At 41.3% G+C, this 27,685-nt stretch overlaps 1 long non-coding RNA gene across 21 annotated transcripts in view; it reads right to left on the reverse strand.

Annotated features, from left to right (window-relative positions):
• Positions 1-27,685, reverse strand: part of LOC112654706 (uncharacterized) — an 86,919-nt gene that overhangs the window by 40,515 nt on the left and 18,719 nt on the right. For 14 of the 21 annotated variants that reach the window (XR_007402451.1, XR_007402453.1, XR_007402450.1 and 11 more), the window contains 4 exons: positions 7,293-7,401; positions 3,936-4,284; positions 3,732-3,846; positions 398-841 (listed from right to left, as the gene is read on the reverse strand). This is a non-coding gene — a long non-coding RNA (uncharacterized LOC112654706). Of the gene's footprint in view, positions 1-197; positions 842-3,731; positions 3,847-3,935; positions 4,285-7,292; positions 7,402-8,987; positions 9,139-9,160; positions 9,301-27,685 lie in introns of those variants that run through there. The other 7 variants (XR_007402452.1, XR_007402449.1, XR_007402447.1 and 4 more) reach the window with 7 other exon arrangements.

The following is a 27,685-nucleotide window of genomic DNA, read 5'->3' on the forward strand; positions in this document are numbered from 1 at the left end:
GTTATCTTCTGTAAGCCATGCCTTCTCTCATAAGAGCCAGAAGAGTTTTATCATTTCCAAAGTCCTTTTCCATATGGAAAAAGGACTGGATGCTATTCCTATCTCAGAGCTAACATACAAATCCGTGTTGTAGTTGAATGACTTGTCCCATGTCGGACCTTCAGCTGGGGCGAGAGGGTGGGATCAGAACCCAGGGATTCGACCTCCATACCCTTTATTTTGTTCACAATTACAGAAAGGAATACTCCTCCAGTTTAATGTGTGATTTCTCTAATGTTAATCAGAGATTGTGCCTATAAAATTATGCTTAAGGCTGATGAATGATGCTACCCCCCTCCTGTGAGACTCTGAGGGTGAGAGGCAGTTTCAAGAGAGAAAATAACCTGTTGTAACTTACTCAGTGGGGCTGGAATTGGAGCTCAGAGCCCCTGGGCCCAGCCCCTTTGTCAGTGATGGTGAGGCTCTGAAGAACAGCCTGCCAGGGAGCAGGAAGTAGGCTCTAAGATGGAGCAGCCTTGATGAAGGTTCCCACAGAGCTCTGTGAAACAACTGAGATGTGAAAGATGGTCCAAGAGATCTGGATGAGTCAGGGGATGATTAGTCAGTGGTACTTTCCACCAGCCCCCCTTGGTTCTCTGACTCCCCTGGGGCCTGCCTACCTGCCTTCTCATCCAGGTTTTCAATTGCTCATTAGCACTTCCAGCAGAGGGTGTCAGAGGAGATGAATGCTGGAGCTGTTGGATCCCTTCCTTGAAGCAGGTGCATTCTGGAGTACCAATGAGTTCTTTCTTAGGCCTCTCAAGTCAATAATCCAACATCCCCAGAGTAGAGCTCCCTGACCCTGGGAGAAACAAGTTGCAAATCAGGTTCTTATTAGTAAGCTTAGAACTGGGTCTTCTACGTGAAGACTTGGCTTTTAAAGTCAGTGACCAAGATATGGTTCCTGTTAGACTGGGAATCAAAGGTGAGATGGAATCTTATATAGAAGAGGCCTTATCCATCAATGGTGCTGCGATGGTAGGCTAGTTAGCCTAAGAGCATAAACTCAAGCAAACTAGGTTTCTCAACTGTTCCCAGTGTTCCTAACCTTGGTCCTTTATTGATAAATGTGTGTAGGTCATAGGAAAACTTGGTAGATGGAGTTTTAATGTCTCAGGGCCCCTGTTATCCCCATTGGTGGGTAAACAACCCTGAACTCATTTTCTGACTGCACATGTGTGGTGCTATCTCTGTAAGTTAAAGGACAGTCCTGCCATATCATTGCAGTATAAACCAATTAGAAGATCGATCTCACAGATGAAACCTCTGCAGTGTCCTGGGATCTGTTTTCTCCTCCCCATTTCAGTAGCCACCATAGAACCTTCTATCTAGCTATACTCATGGGCTCTTGTATAACCCCTACTCCCTGCCCCTATCCCTGGCATCCACCCAACCTAAGACATTCAGATTCTCTTTCTCAGGCATGGCTTTCAGTGTGCTTTTTAGCAGTGATGAATTGTCAGGAGACCAAAACCTGCATCCCTGTCTCCTCTGAGCTTTTAAAAAACTTTGTTTTTACTGTGTAGAGAATTTCCTCTTGCATCCTTTTCAAGCAGTTTTATTAAAAGGAAGGGACATGAGAGTCTCTTTCATTATACGATGAGCTTCCCCTAGAGCATGGCTAGCCTTCATCTTGTGTGACAAAAAAAATCTAGCCCAGGGCAGGGTCCATTGTAGCGACCCATCATTTGACTACAGAGTCAGAATATTTATTGTGAATTAAAATATTGTTTTATTAAATATTAATATTAAAATATTGATTATATTTAAATATAATTAAGTAAATATACATATACACACACATATGTCTTGTTACTTCCTCTAGAGCAGGGAATAGCAAATTATAGTCACCCAACCAACTACAGCCAAAACAACCAGCAACTTGTTTTTATAAAGAAAGTTTTATTGGAACACATCCACATTCATTCATTTACATATGCTGATAGGTTCTTTTGTACTATAGAGTTGAGTAGTTGCAACCAAGATGGCCTGGATTATTAAACAGAAAGTATTTACAATGTGGCATTTTGCAGATTTAAAGAATAACTATTCTGAGGGCAGGAATTATGCTTTATTTTTGTATCTGGTCTACTTAGCAGGAAGCACAATAAATGCCTATGGGATAAATTAATCAATGAATCAATGTTTGGTGAGGAGCTATAATCCAAACACTTGTTTTGTTTTGTTTTTGTTTGCTTGTTTCTTTCTTTCTTTCAGATGAACCATGATGGATAACTTTCTGATAATGGATCTATTTTCATTCATTCATTCATTCATTCATTCATTCATTCATTATTGAAAATCTACTGTCAGACACTATTCTTGGTGTTGAGACAAATGGTGAATAAAACTGACATGATCACTACTCTCCTGAATCTTTGAGTCTTCTGAGGGAGACAAACATCATTGAAATGTCAAATATATTGTGTTGATTGTAGCAGGGAGAGAAGGGTACCAGTAGGATTGTCTCCATTAGGGAATTCAAGGAAAGCTTTTCTGAGAAAGTGGCTATGGAACTAAACACTTAGGGAAGAGTAAGGATTAACTGACCAACAGTTAAGAGAGGAGTGAAGAACCAACTACCCTTTCAGCCCTGTTGGCTAAGAAAGGGCTCAAGAAGGGACTGTAGGAGAAGACAGGGGTCTGGTGGAGAGCCTTAGGAACTTTCTCTTTCCTAGGTATGATGGAAGACCAATGAAGGATAAGCAGGGAATTGCTAGTAGAAGTGGAGAGGGATGGATTTCAATACAATTTGCATTTTGCCAAGATCACTCTTTTCTTCAGAGCAAGATTTTTTTAGTGACAGCTGCTTTCAAATATTGATTGCATATTTCTTAATAAATCAACTCAGGAAAATGACAGTCATCTTATTAAATATTGTGATAGCAATACCTTGCACTCGTTCAACCTAAAGAAAAATAGCCCTCTGTTTTCACATCTAATGCTATCTCTTTTAGTAAGTACTACACCTGTAGTGTGATGAAGTAGAACATTTGAGCACAGTTGGTAGTGTCACTCTCCCATGAATCGCAACAAGGAGCATTAGTGGAAGTCTTTGGCCATTAGCTTTAGTCCCAAGGATGATGTTTCTGGATGTGTTCAGTCTGGAAGCTCCTGGTCTAAGCTAGCTGCTTAAGGAAAGTTTGGGCTCCAGTGTCTATGACAATCTCAGTGATGGCAACTTACTGTTGCATTTTGTTCTTAGGTTCAAAAACCTTTGGCCTGGACCTGGTGAGCCACTTTTTGCTAATTATTCTGTGGCTAGGCATCCTTTTAATTCTCTTTCCTTTCCTTTTGCTCCCCCCCCCCCCTTACCTTTCTTTCTACTTAGTCATTACAATTTCTCTGTGCTGCCTTGCCATCTCTTCTCTTACAAGTTTCTCTTTACTTCTCAGCTGGAGCAGATGCCTCCCTCTTGCTTTTCTGAGAGCTGGGATATGGCTGCTGAGGCATAGGGTGGAGGACATAGTGGCTAGGAACACAGGGAAACTTGCCCTGCATAAGGCCAAGACAGTAAAACAAGACACAGACTCCATTGTTTTTGTCTTTTCCCCTTAATTGGACCAGGGTGGCTGGATAGTTGGTAATGTCACATAAAACCCCGAGAAGTCATGTTGGTACACTGGGTCTACTGACCATCCAATAATCTGGGACAGCCCCTGGAATCTGGAAAACACGTGGTCAGCACGTACCTTTTTTGGAAGCAGCTAGTTAATGAAGAAGAGTGTCATGGTTTTCTCTTTGGTGGTCACTCTATCATATCATTTATTCGTTATTTGATGAAGACGCCTTAATGAAACAGCAGCCCTTGTTTAGAAAGAGAGGGATGTTACTCATTTCTGAATTCCATTGTCTTTGCCATACCTGACTCAACTCATACTTCCTTTAAGTCTCACCTAAAATTTGTTTAGCATTTTAATTGCAATTCAATGAAAACTTGAAAATTGTGTCAATAAAATACTGTGAAAGATTTTCTGTTTGAAAGATTCTCTTTGGGATTAAACTATCTCTTTGGAAGGTTTTCTTTTCTTTTCTTTTTTATATTATCCATAAGTGTATATGATGCTCAAATTTGATTGCCAGATCTATGTTTCTATTCATCTTCCTTTTCAGGCACAATTTTTTCTCTCTTTAAATTTTTTTCTTTGAAATTTATTTACTCATTTATCATCCTTTGGTTCACTAGGTTCTTTTTCACTCTAACCATGATTCCATTAATCTCTTGGTCCAGAATGCAATAGTTGGCTGCAGAGAGAAGGGAGAGAAAAACAGATTCAATTTGGGAGCAACCCTGATGATCAAAGAAGAGATGAGGTCTCTGAACCATGAAAGATAAGAACTCAAAGAAGTCTGATATTCATGACCTTGCTCTATATTAAGTGTCCAGAGTATCATAGTTAGTAAAATTACAATAGACATCCTCCTGTTCTGGTCAAAACAAAACAAAAAAAATAGATTGAAGGAAAATATTATAGATTAATTGGGTTACAAGATTTTGACTAAGACTAAAACTGTTTAAAGACTCATTCAATTTTTCTCTTTCTCTGAACAGAGCTGGTCTTGAATTGATGACATTCCCCATATCTCTCAATGTTAGTGAAATAAAAGCAAATTTGCCATTTATTTTCATTTAAGATCCATCCAATAAAAGTTAATTTAGGGTTACATAAAAGTATAACTTGGCCTGTTTGGTTCTGATGTGGACAGAACAAATTGTTCCCTTCTTGATTTCAGATGTAGTGAGGCCAATTAGCTAGGTACTATTAAATTAGCCACAGACAAAATGCTGCAACCCTACACAGGCCGGTGTGATAGAAATCGAAAGTAAGACAAAGAGCTTTTCCCACCTTCAAGTTGGTTGGGATCAGCTGTTTGAATTATCCCACAGAAGAACTAGGGTGACTGACTCACACGTTAAAAAAAATGGTTAGGTGGGATCCCTGGGTGGCACAGCGGTTTGGCGCCTGCCTTTGGCCCAGGGCGCGATCCTGGAGACCCGGGATCGAATCCCACGTCAGGCTCCCGGTGCATGGAGCCTGCTTCTCCCTCTGCCTATGTCTCTGCCTCTCTCTCTCTATATGTGACTATCATAAATAAATAAAATAAATTAAAAAAAAATGGTTAGGGCATCCTTGAGGATGCCATATGTTGTGTGCTTCACAGTGTGCTGCTGACAGTACATGACAATCCCAGACCTGAGGTGCTGTGCCACCCCAAAATCCAGTGGACAGGAATTTCTCTAGGCTTTTTCATCACTAATGGAGGCACACTCTTCAATTTCTGATCTTTATCACAAAGTGAATTAGTTAAAATGCAAATTCCCTCTGCCTCAAGAAATCTGTATGTGGCCTGAATTAATAAAATATTATTTTAAAGTACTGCATTGAAAAGATGGTTAGAATTCGTCTTGCCTCTCTGTCACCATTGCCCTGGACACCCTAACATTCTGCAGTCGTTGGCCCTGCAAACCTAACCTATTTGATTGCAGCCTGGGTCTAAAATGAAGTTGTTCCAAAAGCTTCTCTATAAATATTCATTTCAAAAAGCCAAGGGTGACAGTGGTAGAACAGGACCGTTCTGCATACAAAGCAAGTGTATATGGGCCTGTATCATGAAAGGCGCTTTTGCTTCCCTTTTTCAGCAGGCACAGGAAATTCTTGTGCCTGTCATTCCTGGCGAGTAGCCTTACTCCTGCAACGGGGAGCAGTTGGCCTATTGAACGAGCCGTGATGGATGTGTACTGTGTGCCAGTAGCAGGAGCGTCTCCTTTAACGGGCATGGTTTGCTGCATATTTATTATGTATTATTAGAGTCTTCATTGTAACCTAGCCTCGAGTGAAGATTGCAGTGTGATTTCCATTGTAATTTCTTATTTTCATTCACTCATAGCCCTGAGAAATGAGGTGAATTCTTTCATGAGGGCGCTGAAAGACCCTCTTCTTGTATGGTGGCTATTCACCTAGCTCAGTCTGACCCGATGAATGTAACTATAAAGGCACTAATATATATTTTCAGGAGATTGAGAGACGAATGCATGAGTCAGTGATATTTTGCTATGGCTTTTGCATTATATTCACTCTATATTTTTACTGCTGATGGGTCTCTCTATTAGCATGGAGGTTTATGTCACATTATGGCATCCTCTTTAATGCCCAGTCAAGACCCGACCTGCCTGCTAATGGTTGAGCAAAAGGATAGGCCGGAGCAGAGGGATCTTTGTTCCATGTTAGAAAATATGAGTTCATGAGGCCTTTTCTTGCTGTTCTCCATGAAACCCTTCTTCGTTGGATCACTGCTTGACTTACTCCCTTTGTTTCTATGATTTTTGTCCATTGCTCTAAATTCAGTGTTCCAGGAAATTTAACTCTGTTTTAAAGCTGGTTAACTTGAAATGAAGAATTCAGCACAAACATTGAGGTGCTGGACAGATTGATAGGAAGTGGTGACATAACCAGTAAAACATTTAATAATAGGAAGATAAGGGCAGAAGAAAAATAATGGGATGACATGGGATGTGATTAAAATATCAGCAGAATAACATTATTAGATTAAGTTCCAGTTACCCAGAATGTGGTTTATTGAGCTCTAAAATAAAGCTCTCCCCACCTCCCCTACCCACAGGGGGCCATGTTGTTGTGTTGGTTGTATGATTCAAGTTTGAGTAGAGACCAGTGGTTCTCAGAGTAGGGTCCTTAAACTAGCAGCCATAGAAGCACCTGAGAATCAAAACTGCAAATTATTGGGATTATTGGGTCCCACTTCAGACTTACTGCATCAGAGACTTTGAGGAGGGGACATGCAATCTACGGTTTAAAGAGAACCTCCAGGTGATTTTAATGCAGACCAAAGCTTGAGAACAGCTAGCCTAGGTCCTGGACACTTAACATTTTAATCTTTAGATGTTAAGAGAGGCTTAGAATTTAGTACCCTTGAGTTGATCTCTTATTTATGATTTGAACATTTTATTACCAGCGTTGGTCAAACAAAAGGTGGGGAACCTCAGACACCAGACTTTTCTTGGCTACCTTATCTGGTTAATGGGGGACTTCTAAATCAATGACAAGGTAGGTGGCTCTTGGAAAATATGATTCTGATTTTGGTGGCTGTATTATCAGGAAAAGATGAGGATTTTTTTATTTCAGTTTTTGTTGTTGTTGGTCCTTTGTACAACGACCACAGAGTAGACAGTTTAGGTAAAACCACTTCTTCCTCTAGCTCTTTTGCATTTATTAAAATGTGGTAATCCAGTGTACCTGTTAATAGTGACCTCTGCTGTCCAGAAGCAGTACTACAGCCACACAAATCCGCAGAGGAATTAGTTCTTGTTCAGTAAGAAGAAAATAATGGACTTCTTGAAGTTATCTAGGAAAGGAAAGTGGCATGATTTACTGCAACTATTATTTGGCTCTTCCCAAATGAAAATGCATTGTGTCTGTCCTGAAAAGAAAAATGATATTGTTTCTCTTTCATTCCAAGTTACCAGATATCACCTTTGAAGGCACTCCTCAATAGAATAGGAGATTGCTACAATTAAAAGAGAAAGTCCACGTGATTTCCTAACTACCAAGAAGGTTCTCAGTCTTTAACACGTGGCATCATTGCTTACCATCAGGTCCTTATTTCTGATCTGAAATAAAATCTTATAACTCACAAAGTAAAATCAAATAATTTTTTTTTTAAATGCTCCTTTCAAGTATCTTAACGTGAATTGTGCTATTGGTGGGACTAGGGTTCCTGGTATCCATTAGGTGATAAAAAAAAATATCTGTTGGGGATCCCTGGGTGGCTCAGCGGTTTAGCACCTGCCTTTGGCCCAGGGCGCAATCCTGGAGTCCCGGGATCGAGTTCCACATCGGGCTCCTGGCATGGAGCCTGCTTCTCCCTCCTCCTGTGTCTCTGCCTCTCACTCTCTATGTCTATCATAAATAAATAAATCTTTAAAAAAAATATCTGTTGAATGGCCATCTAAAGGCAAATGCCACAAAGTTAGAGAGGTTACATGTGCAATATCTAAGACAATCCTGCTTATGATAGGGAGATCATCAAGATGGTTGATTGCCTCGTTGACATAAATGTAGGATTTGACTTGGAATTGAAGGACCATCACTGAGATTACCCTTTCTCTGTGTGTAAGCTTTTCCAGTGGGTAATTTAAGCACTTTGGGACAGGTATCAACTACGCTAGATTACTTGGCTAAGATATATTAACCCTTTGGATGCTACTCTTATGTCAGTCAATTTAGAAAGTTTGTTGAATACCTTTTATGTATCTAATGGTATAGAAATACAGTAGAAGTTTGGACTCTGGAGTTAGACAAATTTTAGCACTGATACGTGGTTCTTCTCCTTATTTGGGGTCTCAGGCAAGGAACTTCACTAACATTGAACCTTGGTTTCTGTATCTATAGAATGGGGATAAGTTATATTTATTGTTAAGAAAAACTTCCAAAACAGGGAATCAAAGGAAGAAGACATAAAGTCTTCTTTATGGACAAGAAAGGACATAAAGTCATTTTTTAATGCCATGTTAAGAACATTTTCTAGAAAGTACACCTGGAAGGACATCTGTCTAGTTAGGATAACAAATTTGCACGGTGGATGAGGGTTTAGATATTTTCCAATTCTGTACAAGTGGTGAAATATGATGACCTACATCTCTGTCCAATAGAGAAGATAGCCCCCAAAGTGACGGTTGTATTGTCTTATAGGACATTAACTAGTTTTGCAACTAAGTAACACTTTCTCACTATTTGTTTTTCTTTCTTCCCCTACTCCTTTCTCCCCTCTCCTGCCTCCTACAGTTCTTGCTTCTCATCATCCTTGTGAACTGGTTTGCCATCCTGCTAGTTTTCCTTAATAACGAGCTAAGTAAAATTCGACACATTCTCACTGTATATTTGTATAAAAATTGTTTTTAACATTCAGAAAATTATGCTTTGACATATTACCTTGAAAAGCTTTTGTCAGAATTGGAATGAGAGCATATGTGGGAACCCTCCCAGCACAGTGGTTGATATATAATATGCTTATTTCTTTTTCTCTTTCCTGGGTTAAAAATGTTTACACGTTGTTCCTGCTCTTGAGGAAGTAAAACTCCAGCTAGAAAAACAAAAACGATCACCTGTGAGATAATAGGAGAAGGCTTAGGAACTGAGCTGTGAAGCACCCACTCTGAGGGCAGAGTTTAGAGAGAAGAGATCAGGGCCTCATGAGGTTGCTCCTGGATTTGGGCTTGATGAAGCTGATCCCTAAGGCAGGAACCTGCATATTAAACAAATATCTCCAATGACATAGATTACAAGCTGAAGGGCAATATCATTTAGCAGAGCAAATGGAGATGTTAAGGAGACTCCAAACAAACATTTCAAAAGTGACAGTTTTCAGCGACAGAATATTAAGTTGGAAAGAGGACTAGTCCTATAGTCTAACCGACTCTGGCTGTTGGGTTAGGGAGGTAGGAATCTCACTGCAAGATTTCCAGTGTACTGACACCGTTTATTCCTCTATGACTGAATTTAATTTCTGTGTGGAGCCGTCTGTCTTCCAGGAGGCAGAAGTTTAATCCCTGATAATAAGAGAGGCCTCAGGGTGGCCCGGGGCTACCCGTGAAGCCTCAACCTTCACAGCCAGCCTGGTTGTCTATCTGTCCTGGGTGTACTCACTGAGGGCCTAGGAGCCATGGCACGCATTGACTGGAGAGCGGGCTGCATTTCCCCTGGCATCGTTACCTGCCCAGGCTGGCGCCTAAAACAATCTCACTAGACAGGTGGTTTCCATTTTGGTTTCTGTAACCACTAGGGGTCCACAAACATAAGCACAGAGGCTGCTGGGCTACTTTCCATATTTCCTCAATTTTTCTTGACCGTCTCCCATTCTTTCTGTGGACTGAACTTGTTCTCTGGGTGATCCAGACTGTCCAAACATTCTTAACCCCGAGATCTTCCTACAGATACTCAGATAATCGAGGAATCCGAGTCTGGTTTCCTTTGAAATGTAGATGTGTCTCTCTTCAGTCCTCTGAGGGCTCAAAGATTTAGGATCAGCATTTCAGAGTGCCTTTGTTTTCCTCCTCTGCATTTAAAAGTGAAGGGTCCACCTGGGGCTGATACAAATGGCTTAGGTGGGGGTAGAGTGTGCTTTGGAGAATGTAGAATGTACCCCCACCCCCACCGTTTGTGCCCTTCAGTGTATAAGATTTAAAAAAAAAAATCATTAGAAGCGAATAGGTTAGAATGAGGAAGGTAAAGAAAGTTGGCTACCTTGGACTGAGAGAGGTGCTTGGGAGAAAAACACGTTCTAGGAGCATTGTGCATAAAGGGGGTCCTGGCTGCTAGGGAATCCAGTTTTTTTTTCTTATCACTCCTTCCCCATCCCCTGTTTATCTACAAGTAGCTATTTCTGGCACATGTTCTAAATTTAGAGGTTCTGTTCCCAGTTCCTTTCTAGCCCCTGTCCAATTGGGAAAAGGGGCTTATTCATTCATTCAGCACATATTAATACGCATTGAGCATATAGCAATGGTGGGACCTCATAGCTACAGCGAGTGAGACAGGTGGAAGCTTTCTCCTCTCCCCCCCCCCCCCACCCCGCTGCCTCCTTTTGATGGAAGGGACACTTCGTTCTAGAAGGGGAAATTCTAACCCCTTTTTAAGTAAAGGAAAATGTTACAGGCTTCCCAAATTGGAATCCATGGGTACTTTGAATCTCTGCAGACCATAATTACCCCTGAGATGCCCTTTCCCTCCTTGATCATCTGGGACATCCTAAGGCCTTCCTTTGATGCCTTCTTTACTGTGCATCAGGGTATCCCCCTCCCAGTGTCAAGACTGAGAGACTGTACCCCCTGACTTTACAGCATCTTCACACCTCGGGGACACATCTGCTCAAGCACTTAGTTCTCTTAATGCAAATATTAGTTTATTTCAGAATATATCTATTGAGCCCCTACTTGGAGATACTGTAGAGTACAGAAGTCCCCTGCCCCCACTCCCCACCTTTATCTGCAGTTTTGTTTTCCTCAGTTTTAGTTACCCATGGTCACCCACAGCCTGGGAGCCGGTGATTGATGGCTCTTCTGAGGAGTCGTCAGAAGGTCTGTACCAGGCATCACACCAAACTATTTATGAAAACCATCACATTTAATCTCCACAACCACCCCCAGGAAGCACTTATACTTAGCTTCACATTGCAAGGAAGGACAGTGTTTCTGACTGCCTCACTGAATTGTCTGAAGGTAGATGCCTTGCTTGGCCAAGGGAATAATGTTGGCATCAAGCCACCAATGACGGCAGTGGAAGCAGTGAGGGGAGAACAAGCAGAGAAGAATGATCTCATTTCCTGAAGACGATTCTAGAATTGCCTTGAGATCTTCATGGAGATGAACATTAGAAAGTATCCCAAGGGGATCCCTGGGTGGCGCAGCGGTTTGGCGCCTGCCTTTGGCCCAGGGCTCGATCCTGGAGACCCGGGATCGAATCCCACGTCAGGCTCCCAGTGCATGGAGCCTGCTTCTCCCTCTGCCTGTGTCTCTGCCTCTCTCTCTCTCTCTGTGACTATCATAAATAAATTAAAAAAAAAAAAAAAAAAAGAAAGTATCCCAAGGCCAGTGGGTGGGTAAGCACAGGATTCTCCATGACACTTGGGTTCAAGTACTGACTCTACTGTTCTCTGTGTGATTTTGGGCTAAGTTACTTGACCTCTAAGCCTTGATTTCTTCAAGGAAATGACAATAACCCACCCTTCAGGTCAAGGGCTATTTGCAAGCTTCCATTGTTTTGTTATCTTAATAGAGGCCAGAAAGAAACTAGTTTGGGAACTGACAACTTTCCATTTCCAGTCCATTAAAATTAACTATCAGTGAGAATCGCTGTGTGGGGAGGGTCTTTGACTATATTCACTGCTAACTGATGTGAATACCTGAAGAACCAGCCCAAGAAATATCCCATAATTGAGGCATTCTGGGCTCCTGATGACATTTGACTTTTTAAGTGCTCTCCTTATATTTAATTTTTAAATTAGCATGCTATCATTGAGTCCATGACCACAAAAACAATACTGAAACTAAAAACAAAGAGATCTGGATTTTTATCTTAGCCTAATCAGTCATTACTTGGATGACCTTCAACAAATCATTTAACTACCCTAGCCCTTCATTTCATAATTCACACATGGGATCATAATCCTCTTATCAAAGCTTCATGGTTTCAGAGGGGCAGGGACAAAATGAGATAATATACATGTCAATATTTTGAAACTGATAAAAGTACCATGTAAATTAGTGTAAAGTTGGAGATGTTCCTTGTTGTTAAGATAGAAATCATGTATTCACTTATTCCTCTGACAAATCTTTCAGACTCTACAATATGAAAGACATTGTTGTAGACATTAGCAGGATACAAGGACCATTGCTATTTACAGGGTGGTAAACAGAGGAGAGGTCAGTACATAGAAACTACAAATGTAGGCATATTGGCAGCATGTCTACTGAAGATACAAGGCACAGGATATAGGAGAAAGAGCTAAGTCTGGGGAGGTTCAGACAGCCTTGGAATTGAATTCAAAAGATGAATGAGATTACTGCACTTGGAAGTGAGAGACACAAAGGAGAAAGGAGTTAAATTATCGATGGAATTCCAGCCAGACCACAGATACAGCAGGAATGATTTCCTTTGCCTGGAATCACTGATGAAACAACTAGCCTTAGAAGGAGAGGATGGTTAGGAACCTTATGATCTGAATAATTTCTTTTTCTAGTCCAAGGATTTTGAAAAGTGTTTTGAAATATACTTAGCCTTTCTGCTCCTTATCACTAGATAGCTGTATGCTATTGTAGGGATAATCAGCAATACCTTTTTTTTTTTTTTTTTTTTTTTTTTTAGCAATACCTTTTTGAATTTGGGGTTCTTACATGCTATACCTAGGCCATGATGCCTTAAATAAATCTTCGTGGGCAATACCTAGAAATGGTATCAGTTTTTACTAAATGTTAGAATTTATGAGCAATTTTTAAATAAGTTGGGTCAAGAGACATGATCATGAAAGGAAAAATGTTGTTATGAGGGGAAAAAGAACAAGAGATCTACTGAAAAGATAGATCCCTTAATACCCTGAGAAGGATTTATTAGCCCACTTTCTTCCCTTCTGTTGCTGTAATAAAATGAGAAGATAATAAAAGACAAGCAAGTAATGTGTCAGGTTGGCTGGTTGTAACAAGAGAGGGATAAAAAGAGTGCCAGGAACCTTGGTGGGTGATGTCATCCAGGAAGTGCAACCATAACTTGGATCTGGGCTTAGTTACCAGATGTGGGAGAGTGCATGCAGAAATGGCTGCAGTTGTTCAAGCCTCCCAAGATCACCTCCCCTTTGCATGCCCTCCTATCAAGAGGTGATACCTATTTCTATATCCATATATCCTTAAATCCCAGACTGGCCTTGTGCATTCCTTTGGAAATAGAATGCTGTGGAAGTGGCAAGGTGCCAGTTCTTGTGTACCCCTCTCACTCTCTTGAAACTCTGCCCAACTGCCATATGAACAATCCCAGGCTAGCCTACCAGAGGATGTACCATGTACCTACCAGAAAGGCCATCTGGACCAGACTTGAGTTAGTCCTTGTCTAGAGATGTGACAGGCCAGCAAGGTCAGCAAAACCCCCTACCAACCTGCAGATGACTAGAAGAAAGCCCAACCAGAACCATAAGAACCACCCAGCTGAGCCCAGCCCAAATTGCCAATCTGCAAAATTTGAGCTAAATAAATCATACAGGCTAGACAAAACATATCTGCAGACTGAATCCAGCCCTCAGGCTATCAATCTGTTATCTATGATCTGCCCTTGTATATTCTTCATAAGCTGTCTGTAGACCTGGCTAGAATCTAATTAGACTGACTGTCATTCTTCTGTTTTCTTAGGAAATGATTACTTCAGAGCTATTCTATGGTCACCTTTCTTGTTCTCCTGCTCCTGTTGCAACTGAACTTTCCCTCTTTGTTTCCTAAGCTAACATTGTCTCTGGTTCCTGAAGCTCTGGTCCCCTGAACAGAGCAATGCTCACTGTAATGCAGGACTTGCCTTCTAAATTCAGCTCTCGGCTTTCCATCTTCCCATCACCCTCTGAGGCTGAGCATTCGGGGACCATAGAGGTCACTATTTTATAAGTAATAGCTGGAATAGAAAGCTGTGTGGGTAAATAGGTTTATCATCATTGGAATGCTTCTCTCAAAAATCTCTGGAATCGTTCTGCAGGGTGAGAGGGCACCACTAAAATGTGTATCAGTTATGAAATTGTTCCTAATAGCCACTTTAGATAAAATGGCTGTTGTCATTCAGACGATTCAGACATTTCATACCTTATCCTCCTGCTTCCTCTCTTTCTTATGCTTTCTCCTTCATTCTCTTAGCTATCAAGCTTTTATTAGATGTGCATGAATTGTATATATTTGTGTTCCTTTTCCTAGTTTAGTAATATTTTTTTTAAATGTGTTCTGCTCAGTAAATCCTTTCTCCATACATTCTTTGTTTGGTTTATAAAAAATATCCCGGCATCTGTGATAGAATAGCTTGTAAATAAACCTGGTGTGTGTGTTTGCATGTGCACAATAAAATAAAGTCTTATTTCTAGATGTCCCCTTATTAGCTTTCTGGATGGTGTTTCGGTGGAGAATTACATTTATATTGAATCTGAGAGTGAGTGCACTTGTTTTCTGAAGCTCATGTCACTCTTCAAGTGATGCCTTTTGTCGATTTGTGGGATAGATCATTCAAAATTTGAATTTTATTTTAAAGCCATATCACCTTAACATGAAATTGTTCTCTCATCTTTGGTGGCTGGTTAAAATAAAATTCAGGTTGTAGTTGAAGAAATATTTTGATTCTGTTAGCTGATTAGCTACATATTTAGACATGACTGAAATTAGAAATTATATGACAACAATCCTGATTCTCATTAATGCAGCAAACTTGTTCCCAGGATGCATTTGAAGGGATGTCATGACGGTGAATGACTACTCACTCTGTATTACTCATGTTTTGATCCTTATTAACAAAGAGTTGGTCCCACGTTCATGCTAAATTGATTGGCTTATTCACCACCCTTCCACCCCAACATCTCAAGTCTTTGTATTGGAGTTCTGTTCTTAAAAAAAAAAAAAAAAGAAAAAGAAAAAGAAAAAAAAAAAAGTCTTTTATTTCAGTTCCAAAAGACTGAAAAACTAAGATTGTTTCCAGTGTATGAGGCTCTCCCTGTAGTACTCTCTAAAGACGGTATCTCTGTTGTCTGTATTTAACTCACTCCTGAGATAAGCTCCTCTCCTCCTGCCACCACATTCTTAGGCTAGGTCAGAAAGGGAAGATATAAACATTAGACTCTTGAAAAGCTCAGATGAGCATCTGCAATATGATTTTAAAGAGAGCAACCCTCTTCCTTTATGTTAGGTCTTAAAGGAAAAAAAAAATACTGCATTGCATCAGATATGCTGCAAAATAGGACCTCAGAAGCAGGTGCATGTGGGAAGCCTGAGGGCCGAGACACGGTGGTCTGTAATTGTGTCAGAGCTTCTGCTCTTTGGGGCGAGGGGAGATGACAGCAGGTGGACTTGAGTCTGAGCTGGGACATGGATTCTTATATGTAATTTTCCAAATCTTTCCTTTTAGTAGGACCAGCTCGGTTTCCTACAGTTCTGGGGAAATGGGAGAGTTATTGGGCTGTGTGCTTTATTGACTAGAGACCAAACGGGGCCACAGATGTCATAATTTCCCTATTATCACTTTGCTGAGCACTTCCTGGCCTCCCTTCATTATCTTGCTCCACATTAGCAGTTATAAGTAGCTTCTTTATAGGATCCAAATGCTATTGACTCCCTTTGGCAGTGCTTCTGATTGTGGGACCCAGTGGGTGGACGCGCAGATGCATGGCCCCTGGGTTTCTGAAGTGGTTTAACATGGAATCCTCCACTCACCTGTCTCCCCTAGCTGGAGGGACATTTCCTTGCCCAAATTAGAAAGACAACTATCTTGTTCCTTTTCTTTGCAGACCAGAAGAGAAGGGCATAAACACTGGGAAGTGGAAGGCACAGAGGAGGGCTGAGGGTTATTACAGATGGTGTGTAGCCCTTTGGGGGCCAGATGCCACCCAGGATGGCTCCTCAGGTGCGTGTGCATGAGAGGGCCAAGTGGCCCAGCTGAGCAGGTCAGACAATTGACTTTTACATTCATGCTCTGAGCCCCAGTCACTATTTGAAGCTTTCTCTTCTCTGAGACTTATTGAGCTTAGAAAGTTATTCTTTCATGAAGGAGGCTATAGCTAGTGCATAAGGCTGAAAATTCAAAACATGGACTTCTGACAGAATCCTTGGTAACCACAATACATATTTCTTTATACTTTTCATGTTATCATTGGTTGGGGTTCTTTGGACACTAATGAGGGTGATCTTGGTTTTCTCTCCTCTTGTTATTGGTTATAACGCAGATTGGATGTGTCTGTATGCAACTTTTTGCTCCTTTAGCAAAGAGGTCCAATGGGATTCAGAGCCTAGAACAGTGCCTGGCTCACCATTAAGCCTCAAAATCAATACCATCGATTGGATGAGTGAATAAACCTAACTCCACTGGGCACTAGCTGGAAAAGCCCCAATTTCCTTGTCTTTATGAACATGGATCATTGTAGCAACTCTGTATGGCTGCTGTGGAGAGTTAGATAAGATTATGTATATAAAAACCCCTGAGGGTACCCACTTGTAATAGTCATTAAAGTTGGTTTGGGTTTTTTCCTTTTTCTTCTCACCCCTCCTGGGCTTTTTATAAGCTGCTTGGGGAATAATGGGTGCAAATGTTCTGCAAAATCGACACACAAACACCGTGGTTTAATCATTGTCTGGTGGGTCCTAGTGGACAAATGTAGAAGTTCAATGGCTGTATGTATGGCCCATTTGAAAAGACTGCCCATTCTCCTACAGGCAAATGAGCAAGAGAAACAGAGTGAAGTCTGCCTAATGGTACTTTTGTAAGAATAGGTGGGGGAAAGAGAAGGAAAACTCGGCAAGTATAAACGTTCAAGAGTTTAACTGGAATCTCAGATGGCTATGCCACCTGAATTGCTCGTGATATTTCCTTTGAAAAAAAGATTTGCTTGGCCACCTTGAGCATCCAGGACTACAGAAGTATGACTTGCTATCCTCTCTAGAAACCTGTGTTCTGCTAGAGATGAAACAAGCAAGCACAGGGAGAATGAGCAAGTTTGAACAGAGTTGCATTTTTCAAAAGCTCTTGGAAGAAAAATAACTATTCATTGTGGTCTCTGCTCCACTAGCAGGTTTATAGAATATTTAGGATGAGGAAGCCTGTGTCAGGGTGTGTTTGTGTGTGTTTATGGGGAAGAAAGGGAAAGCAGGAGAAAGCTTCATTCCAGGGAGAAGGAAGAACTGGAAAGCCAGCACTGAGACTGGAAAACAGAAAGGATCCAGCTTACATAACGGGAGCCAAACTGGGGAATCACAGAGAGGGAGAGAGAAGGAGAGAAATAGAGACGGGGGGGGGGGGGGGGGACATAGGAGCAGCAGGAAAGGAGAGAGGAGAGAGAAAGGCATGGTGGATGCACACAGCAGGGGCATGTGGCAGCCTCACAGGCAGGGGAGCGGGTGTCAGTCCCGGAGACATCCTCTGCAGGGGAGGTCCAGTGCAGGCAGACAGCAGATGCACACAGCGGGGAGCACAGAGGCTCCACGGAGCCGAGAAGTACAGAAATTAAGAATCCAAGAGACCTGTTAGGTCACTCCCCACTTCCCCCCACCCGCTGCCAGTGTTTCTCCGGTCCTTTTGTTTAGCATATATTTTGAAACGTCTCCTGGATCACTACACCCACTCCTTCCCCTCCAAACCCTTGCCAGAGGATGAGGTTTCTTTCCACATCCTGTAGGTTCTGAATATACATCCAGAATACATAAAGAAAGACCAGGAGAAAAATAAAAGGGTGGGGGGAGGTCCTGGATGCAGAAGCACACACCTGTTTGGCACTCATTCCGTGAGCGCAGCGTGTTCAGAGGTGTAGGCTGCCTAAGCAAGATGCTGCTGCTCCCAATGGCATTGTCTCCAAAGATGATGATCCACACATCTTCAAAATGTTATTTAAGGAGTGAGTTTGGTCCCTTTTGGGGGGAGAAGAAGTAAGCGGGAAGAAATAAGAGCTGGAGAACCTGAAGTGGGAGCAGAAGGACATGGTGGGTGAGGTGGAGAAGAGGTGTGGGAGGCAGAAGAAACCTTAGCTCTAAAAGGGAGAAAATAGAGGGGTACAAAGGGAGATGTCAGAGGGGAGAAGGAGCAGGAATATAGCATATACAGACTCATTCTGTAGTTTGCTTTGAGAGTTCAGAGCACATTATCCATTGTCAGGAACATTTTACAGCTAATACAGTAGTTCTCCACTGGGGAAGAGTTTGCTCACCAGGAGATATTTGGCAATGTCTGCAGACTTTTGGAGTTGAGCCAGCTGGGTGTAGGGGTACTAGGAGCAGCGGGTAGAGGCCAGGGGTGCTCTGCGAAATGTCTTATAAAGCACAGGACTATCCCTCACAACAAAGAATCATCAGGCCCAGAATGTCAGGCCCAGTAGTCCTGGGGGTGAGAAACTAGTGCACATAGACACATGTGTGCATGCACACACAAAGTGAAACGAAGTTTGCACAAATAATACTGATCCATCCTTACTTTGTATAATGCACTCTGATGTTTGTATTCTAGGTTATTCTATCATGGCATTAAATAATGTTGATCACAGTCCACTATGTCAATCTGTTGACCTACTATCTGAAAAATATGGTGGAAGGTGATAGAAGCAGTACAGAATTCTCTGCTCCTTGAAAAGTATGTGACAAAGTAGTACATGTTCAATAAAGTTCTAAGAACTTTATGACCTGGCCCCTGCCTGCCTTTTTTTTTTTTTTTCTCCTCCTATTTCCTCCTTCTCTCTCTCTTTTTTTTCAGTCTGCTGCAGGCACACCACCTTTTTTATGTTCCTTATCTTCTCTGGCTTTGGCTATCTGTCTGGAATGTGCCTCTCCTAGTTTTGGGCATGTGTAGCTCCTTCTTAGCCTTCAGGTCTTACCTTGTATACTTTGTATCTCTCCCCATCAGAATGAAGCTTCTGGAGAATTGGGGATCATATGTGTCTTGCTTACCCCTTTGTCCCAAACGTTTATCATAGTCCTTGGAACATAGCAGTCACTCAAGAAAATAATTTCTGCGAGCTTCTAGATGAATGACCAAATGCCTTCTGGACAGTGCAGAATGAAACTCAGCCATGTGGTATTCTTGGGGCAATATTGGTTCAGAATATTTCTGCCTAAAATATGACTAAAGTGCACCCAAGGGTTATAGTTAATAGCTCTTATTCTGCCTCTTCTCCAACATCATCTCTTTCTAAGGCACATACTTTATTTTAGCGCTGTTTGAAAGGAAAGCTTGCCCTTTCTATTCTAGAAGCACCTTGAGAAGGACTGGCATTTGCAGTGGGTTTCATCTTACCTTGTGTTGTGATACAGGCATAATTCATAGATCTGTCTTATCTCTTCAAATCAGTAAGATGGGAAATCCTTTCCACTTCTGGAGTGGATTTATATAAGATTTATTTAGACATTTGACATGGCTGGTGCCTCATTTGAGTAGCCAGTGATCCCTTGAATAATGAGGGCAGTATCAAGTATTTATTTTTTTATTCTTTTACCATTGAGTTACTGCATTTAAAGTGGAGGACAGTCCAAGCAGATAATATGGTCAGACCTCCTCTCTATGGATGAGATGACTGAGAAAGGGCTGGGGGTACTGAGTCAGATAGATCTTATAACCCCCTTACAAGTGAGGTTTTCTTATGTCTAATCTTAAGACTAGAGGATGGAACATTAAGAGTCTGTGACATACTCAAGCCAGACAGCTGAGAAACGGCACATCCAGATCCAACCCCAGGTCTTCCCCTGACTCGGCATTCAAGATGGAGAGCTGCAGATTGGGGAGATAGCAACATTTATCTAGTGCCTGAAGCCATGGCGGTGGAAAGGTCCATCAGGTAAATTGTGTAGTGTGAGGAGAGATGGGAACCTTGGAGAGAATCTAGTAGGCAGTGTTTAAATCCAGGCAGAGGCCTATAGCCTGAAAATGGTGACTGAGAATGAGCAGTGGAGATAGACTGGGGAGGATGAGGGGGGAAAGCATGGTATTGCAGAAGCAGAGAGAGGAGAGTTTCAAAAGATAGAAACAAACCAGAAAGTCTAATACTGCAAGAGACAGGATCAACAGTGTTCTGGTTGGCAGTGTCATAAGGATCTGGCAACATGGGAGTAAGGAAATGTTCAGTGACCTTGAAGGGAGCTATTGGAGTAACCAGATTTCAATGGATTGAGAAGTGAATGGGAGTTGAGAAAGGAGACAGAGGTGAACAGAGTTCAATGTTTGGTTGAAGAAGAAAGGGGGAGATAATTCAAGATCGATATGGGCTGTGCTTGTTTGTTTGCTTGTTTTTCAGATGAGAGAGAATAATATAAGATTAAGTGCTGTCAAGAAGGCCCGATGCAAGGTTGAGGTTATGAGAAAGGAGAGAAGAGCAGCTTGAGGAGAGAAGAGAGGTTGAGGTTATGAGAAAGGAGATCATCAAGAGCTCAAGACCCTGAGTTGAGGATGGGTGGGTTAGCATTCTCCAAATTAACAGCAATTGAGGGTGACATTTAGGACACAAAACAAACTGAGAGTTTCAGCCTGATGTTAAATATCATGTGTTCATTTTCCATGAAGTCAAATAACCCACATTCAGATAAACCTTGCCTTTTCTGGAGAGACCATTTCTATATACTTGTTCTTTCAAAGTGTTTATAACCTTCACTTACTTATCTTTTTTTCCTTATTTTTGTGTCTGTTCTTTAGTTGATGTCAGATCCATGAAGCAGGGCCCATGCCAGGGAAACAGTCTAAATATTTAGGAAACTTTCCTCTTTGAAACAATCCTATTTGGAAGCTAAGTAATGCTAAGACATAGCTCACATAAGTATGTCTTAAATTCATGTTGAAAAATGAGAAAAAGTAGGGACGTCATTAAAAAAAGTGTGCATGTGTGGATTTGGATTGCATTGAACAAGTATAAGCCTAAGGTCACATAAAGCAAAACAAAATTCTCAGTACAGCTTTTCTCTCCACCTTTGCTTTTTAGCTTGATAATTTTCAAATTAGAAATCGTTAATACTAATTTTAAAAAGGTGGAAGGTCCTGGGTGGAATTCTTAAAATGGAAGCTTTATATGTTCTCTTTCTCCTCTCTCAGGTTTCTCATCTGTCTCTCGCTCTCTGTCTAGCTTACCCCACGTGCAGAATGAACTTGAAATTGCCTGGAAGAAAACTGGAGTACACACTGTCTCTGGTCTTATTTGTTGATGTGATTCAGACCATTGAAATTTTCCCCTCAGCTACTCAGGGCAGGTCAGGAAGCTTTCCAATCTTTCCCTTTTGAGAGGAACTTTCTGTTTTACAGACCACACACTGATCCTTCAAACCAAATAAGATGAAAATGCTGCATCTCTTCCCAACTCACAAAGAGATGGGTGCCTTGGGACTATGTGGGCAGCATTGTGAAGGAGAGGGCAGTGGGCACCATGCAGACAGCAGGGCACAAGGTTTCAGTTTATAATTAGGTGCCAGTACATAAGTGGAATGCTCAAGGGCGTTTAAGGAGACAGGGCTGGATTTAAATTCCGCTCTGTCACTTACTGGCTGGTGACCTTGGCCTGCACCTTAACTTCTCTAAGCATTGGCTTCGTCATATGGAAAATAGAGGATAATTATACCTTTGTAGAGCTGTGAGGATTCAATGAGATCATCCATGAATACTACCCATCCAGAGCCTCAACAAATTCTAGGGCTTTCCATATTTGCATTCCATTTTGCACCCTGTATTACTCTCCTCCTCCAGTTCAATTTTCAGTGAACAATACTATTAAATAGGTAGTTTATATCAGTTGTGTGGTGTGGTAACAAGGACCCAACGTGAGGGAATTCAAAGGAGAATTAGGACAGAGAGGGGGGCAGAAGGTGAGTTCAGCTTGGGGCATGTTAATTTTTAAATGCCTCGGAGACTTTTAAGAGGGGAGCCATCAAAACTTCTGGAGAGGTATCAGCTTGGAAGCAATTAGCATATCTGTGGTGGTTGTTGAAGAGAGTAAAAGTCACTACTTGCACCCCAGGGAGTGCCATAAGCCCGATCTGACAATGACACATTCTAGGAGACTGAGGCATGTGGCACAAGGGAGCCAGGAGAGACCATGGCAAAAGGATGGAAGAAAGAAAGAATTTCTAACAGCACAGAGCTGTCTCTGTTGCCAGGTACAGCAGAGCAGCTTAGTAGGATGGTAAAAAGTGCCCTTTAATGTTTCTAGGACATGGAGCTCATTGGTGAACTTGACGGAAGCGTTTCTAATGAAACAGCAGGGGCAGCCACCAAAACCCTGGGAAGAATGGAAGGTGAGGAAGCGGAGACAGTGAGTGTCAACTCCTCCTTCAGCAGAGAGGGTCACAGCTAGAGAAGGAGGCAGGGTCAATGGTGCATTTGATAGTTCAGAAGGCAGACGGTTGAGTGTGCTCAGAGGGGAAGGAAACTAAAGGGAGAAGAAGAGGTCGAAGACGTAAGAAAAGGAGTACAGTTTGGGGAGAAGTTGAGGGACATAGAAGAGAATAGGATTTGGAGCACAGGATGAGAGGCTGGCCCTGAACAAGGAGTGAGGGTACCTTATCCTCTGGGATCAGAGGAAATATGTTCAGGCAGAGATGTTTGAGATGGGAAAGGATGCTGGATTGATGGAGCTCACTGCTAATCACTTATTTCATCTTTACCCATCAAGATGTGGTGAAGTTTTGGAATACTTATTGAAGGATTGTAATATTTTCGGGATTTTGAGGGTTTTATGGTATTTTCTTAGTTCTAGACTCCTTGCTCATGTTGCATGTGTCCTGCAGTGTAAAGGCCTCCATGATGGCTGTGTCCTACCATGCTGTGGCCCAGGCTTCCAAGCATGGCCTCTGCATCCTTCACCGGTTTCGTTTTTCTGTAGCCAAACTTGAGCATTTATTTTTTTATTTTTTAAATATTTTATTTATTTATTCATAAGAGACACACACAGAGAGAGAGAGGCAGAGACACAGGCAGAGGAAGAAGCAAGCTCCATGCAGGGAGCCCGACATGGGACTCGATCCCGGGTCTCCAGGATCACACCCCAGGCTGCAGGCATCACTAAACCAGTGCGCCACCCAAACTTGAGCATTTAGGGTGAAAGCTCCATTGGTTTTCCAAGGACAGCATCCATTCAACAGCAACTTATTAGCCCCTTCTTGGAATAAAGTGGGTGAGTTGAATCACATAGTTTCAATTTTTGTGGAGCTTTCAGTCTGGTGAAGGTAATAACAAAGCTAAATTCACATCACTGACAATGGTAAGGCCTGTGAAAGTAGAGCACACGTATGATGATTGGGCCACAGAGGTCTCAGAGGGGTCTGCAAAGTCTGGAAAGATTTCCTCCCTGAGGTAGAGACCTTTGACCGGAGAACTGAAAAGACCTAGGAAATTGCTGGGTAGATGGAGCTGTGGTGGAGGACCTGATGGAATGAAAAATCCCAGGCAGAGAGAACAAGTTGAACGGTTGTCCAAAGTCAACAAAGAGCATTAGGCATTTTCCCCCCAAAGGTCAGTCATTTGAGCAAAAGATGGTGCAATAAAAGGGCATAAAATTGATTGAGATAGAACAGACCATGCTGAGCCTTGTTAGCTATATTAACACTTGTGAACTTTTTGGTGAGATCGGTGAGAGGCAGTCAAGGAATTTAAAGCTGTATTCAGGCCTAAGGATAAGGGTAACATGTTTATTTTTACTACTTAGAAAAATGATTGCTTTTGTACGTCTTGTGGAGAACTGTGGAAGGGAACCGAGAGTAGAAGGAAAAGATGTAAGAGATGCCTTGATTATCCCCGGGTGAGGATGCATGTTTGGATGAGGGTGGTGACAGGGGCTATGGAGAAAAGAGGATTGACTTCAGATCTGTTTTTGGAGATAGAATCATCCAGGTTTAGACCTGGTATTCCATGAAAGAGAGCTATATGCAAAACGACCCCAAAGGTCAAAGAAACTATAAAACAGAAGAAAAAGACCATGTCCACTTAACAAGAAATGGTTTATTAAGGGGACTTAGAGAGAGCAGTGTGTCTTGAGTCATCACAAGGTGAGGAGATCTCCACAACCCTATCTCCCATAAGACCTGCCTTTATAGTCCTAGGGGCTACAGAGTATGTGCTAGGAAGCTACCCAGGAGGAAATGTTTGAGAATCAGTTATATCTCCAAAGCAGATCAAATTTGTTATGCCCTGGGGGGTATATGTAAGGTTAAACAACACCACCAAAAAAATGTGGGAGGTAGGGGGGTGGGCCCAAGAAGGCTTCAGATCACAGAATGTTCACCATAGCAGTTTTATTCAAGATGGCATTAGTCTGGTTCACACACATCGGCATTAGAGAGAGGGTGCTGTCATGGATGACTCTCAGGGCTCTGTGTCTACTGAGCTCAACTGACCTACAAGTACTTTGACACACCATCACCCTATAGTAGTGTGATATCCTTATTGTATAAATTTATTGCTTATGAATCTATTTTTTGAATTCAGTTGTATTTCCATCTGAATTATGTCTTAATAAAGTAATATTGATCTGTTTCTTCCAATATGTTCTCTTTCAAGCTTCGGGAAAATACCCATCTTAACTAAGACTCATTAAAACAAGCCTTGAGTCATGTTATTTCAATTCTTTGTGATCTAAATTATTTCATTGCTGTGCGACCTTAGGCAAGTCATTTAGTCATGCCAGCCTTAGTATTTTTATCTGTAAAGATAAAAATTTCTGGGTAGAAATTTCAGGGTTCTGTTGGGGATGCACTAATATAGTAACATGGTGAAGTTGCATTTTATGAGATTATATTCCAAACTCAGTATTTAGAATCACCTGTGAAGTATTCTTGCAGCCAATCAAGTATATAGATCTAATCTCCTGGTTACAGGAAAGTCAAGGGACAACAGAACAAATTAGTTCGTGTTAAGAGACGATCAGATAAATTCAGCATGTGGGATATTCTGTCGGAAATTGAGCCTGGTCTCTTCAACAGTCAATATCATGGGAAGAAAAAAAAAGAAGAAGAAAGAGACATATCAATTAAATGCAGTGTATGAAACTTGATTAGATTTGATTTGAAAAACCAAAAGATATGCTAGAGACAATTGGGGAAATGTGAATATGGATCACATGGGTCATATAGGGAGTTACACTTACTTTCAAAAGGTGTGATGATGGTATCATGGTTATTAAGAGTATGTCCTTATTTCAGGAGCTGCATTTTGAAGTATTAGGAATGAGTGATGTGATGTCTTTAACTTTGTAATGATTCTATCAAAATAAGGAAGTAGAAATGGAGAGATTGAATGAGGAAGCAAATGTGGCATAATGTGAACACTCACTGTAGATGCTGGATACGTGAGTTTTCATTGCCATATTCTTTCAGCATTTATATATAAACCGAGAGTTTCAGGTTAAAGACTCAGCACAAAAGGCAAGAATCGAGTTATCATCAGTACAAGACCAGGAAGTTGGTTTCTGTTTAGGCTCCACGTTGTATGTAAACATGGACCTTTAAATAGACTCATACTCAATGTTAGAGGAAGACTCTAACACTATTTGGGGCCCTTGGACACCTGGAAACGAGGGACCAGCAGATCTGGGTGGGCATCCCACATCATGATCCTGTGGAGGCTGATGCTCATGGAGGGAAAGGCAGGGCAGGGGTGCTTGTACTGTGCAAATTGCTAATTTCTTTCCTTATAATTCATTTTGCCTAGCTGGCACAGGTGGCTCACCTATGGGTTCAATATATGCATCACATAGTTGCATGATGCAACTACAATATGATTTATTTTTGGAAACTGCTCATCACTGTGTATATAGATGGTAAACATTGTTTTATTTATTTATTTTTAAGATTTTTATTTATTTATTCATGAGAGACACAGCAAGAGAGAGAGGCAGAAACACAGGCAGAGGGAGAAGCAGACTCCCTGCGGGGAGCCTGATGTGAGAGGCAATCCTGGATCCTGGGATCATGCCCTGGGCCAAGGCAGATGCCCAGGCATCCCGGTAAACATTGTTTTAATAGTGTAGTCCCTCAGTCTGTCTGCCCAAAGAGTCCCAATGTTTGTATACTGTGTTCCCACTGACCTATCTACCCCCTGCGATCAGTATCTACTTCCTATTCTGTCTTTTTTCCTTAGAAGCCAAATGCTTTAATTATGGAGGAGGGTAGAGTCTTAATCATATGGCTGTTTTCTAGGACAAGTCATCATGGGCTAGCGCTTGAACAATTTCTTGAGGCTAGGGTATGTCCAGGTGGGTGCTGAAGTTCTGAGGGACTTTATTTAAGAAAAATAATTCATAATTACAGATACAAAAATAGATAGGAAAATGAATATTTATTTAGAATGAGAAAATAAATCACATTAAAGTTAAAAACAAAGTCTATAAACATTGTAAGACCCAGAAAAAAAATAACTTCACTAAAAAACTCCTCTAACTTCCTGACCTGTAATATATCTATAATACTTTTCCCCACACATTTTTTGGCTGGATTCTTTAACTTTTAATTTAACAACAATTTTGTAAAATATTTCCTATGGGAAAAAGAAAAGATAATCTTACCTTTCCTCTAGTGTTCATTATTGAAAGGTTTCTAAAGCTTCTCTCATCTTAAAAGTTTGTTAATGGTAATGTCAGATACATTACTGGAATTATTGTTGAATTTGTGAAAGCTTCTATTTAGTTTCTTTCAGAGATGAGTTATAAGGCTTTAGGACATTTCAAGTTTTTCATGTGCAGTGACTAATCACAAATTCTCTTGGAATCGACAGCATTCATTAGCCAGGTTTTCATCAATGTCATGATGAGTTTTTTGTTGGCCCTGAAATTTTATGTCACTAGGCTGGGTGAATCAGTGCATAGGCAATAGGAAAGTTCCTGCAAGTCATTCCTGTATTAGGACAGCTAGCAACAACCTAAGTGTACACAGAAATGACAATAAACCATATAAATACATTTTTTTTCTAAACCAAATGAAATGTGTTCTCAACTCAACTTCCCTTTCCTGCAAGTTATCTCACACCACTGACACCACCAGGCGCAGGGTGAAATATGATGGGAAATTAGAAGGGAACAAGATCATAGCAGTAAAACTATGATTTTTTTATTTCTGCACATTCTATTAAAATATGTGAACATGTTAACACATTGCTAGAGCCCTTCCATGGCTTTGGAAGGGGTCTGTGCACACGAAGTCTGTGAAATTTAACTCATCAGCTTTCTGGTAAATCCTACTGTGCTTGAGATAAGCTTTTCTCCATTTCACATAGACTTAAAACATCTGGTAAAGTGTCACATGTACAGTGGGCTCCTGATAGTTGTTCAGTTTAGGTTGATTTGGGGAGAACTATTTTACACAGTATTGTAAATGTTATTTAAGAGCCTCAAATAAAAGAAGCCATGGAGAAAATATTTCTCAAATATTATTATTCAAACATTTCTATAACTTCTATATCTA

Source organism: Canis lupus, chromosome 15 (genome assembly GCF_003254725.2).
Source record: "Canis lupus dingo isolate Sandy chromosome 15, ASM325472v2, whole genome shotgun sequence".
Taxonomy (NCBI): domain Eukaryota; kingdom Metazoa; phylum Chordata; class Mammalia; order Carnivora; family Canidae; genus Canis; species Canis lupus.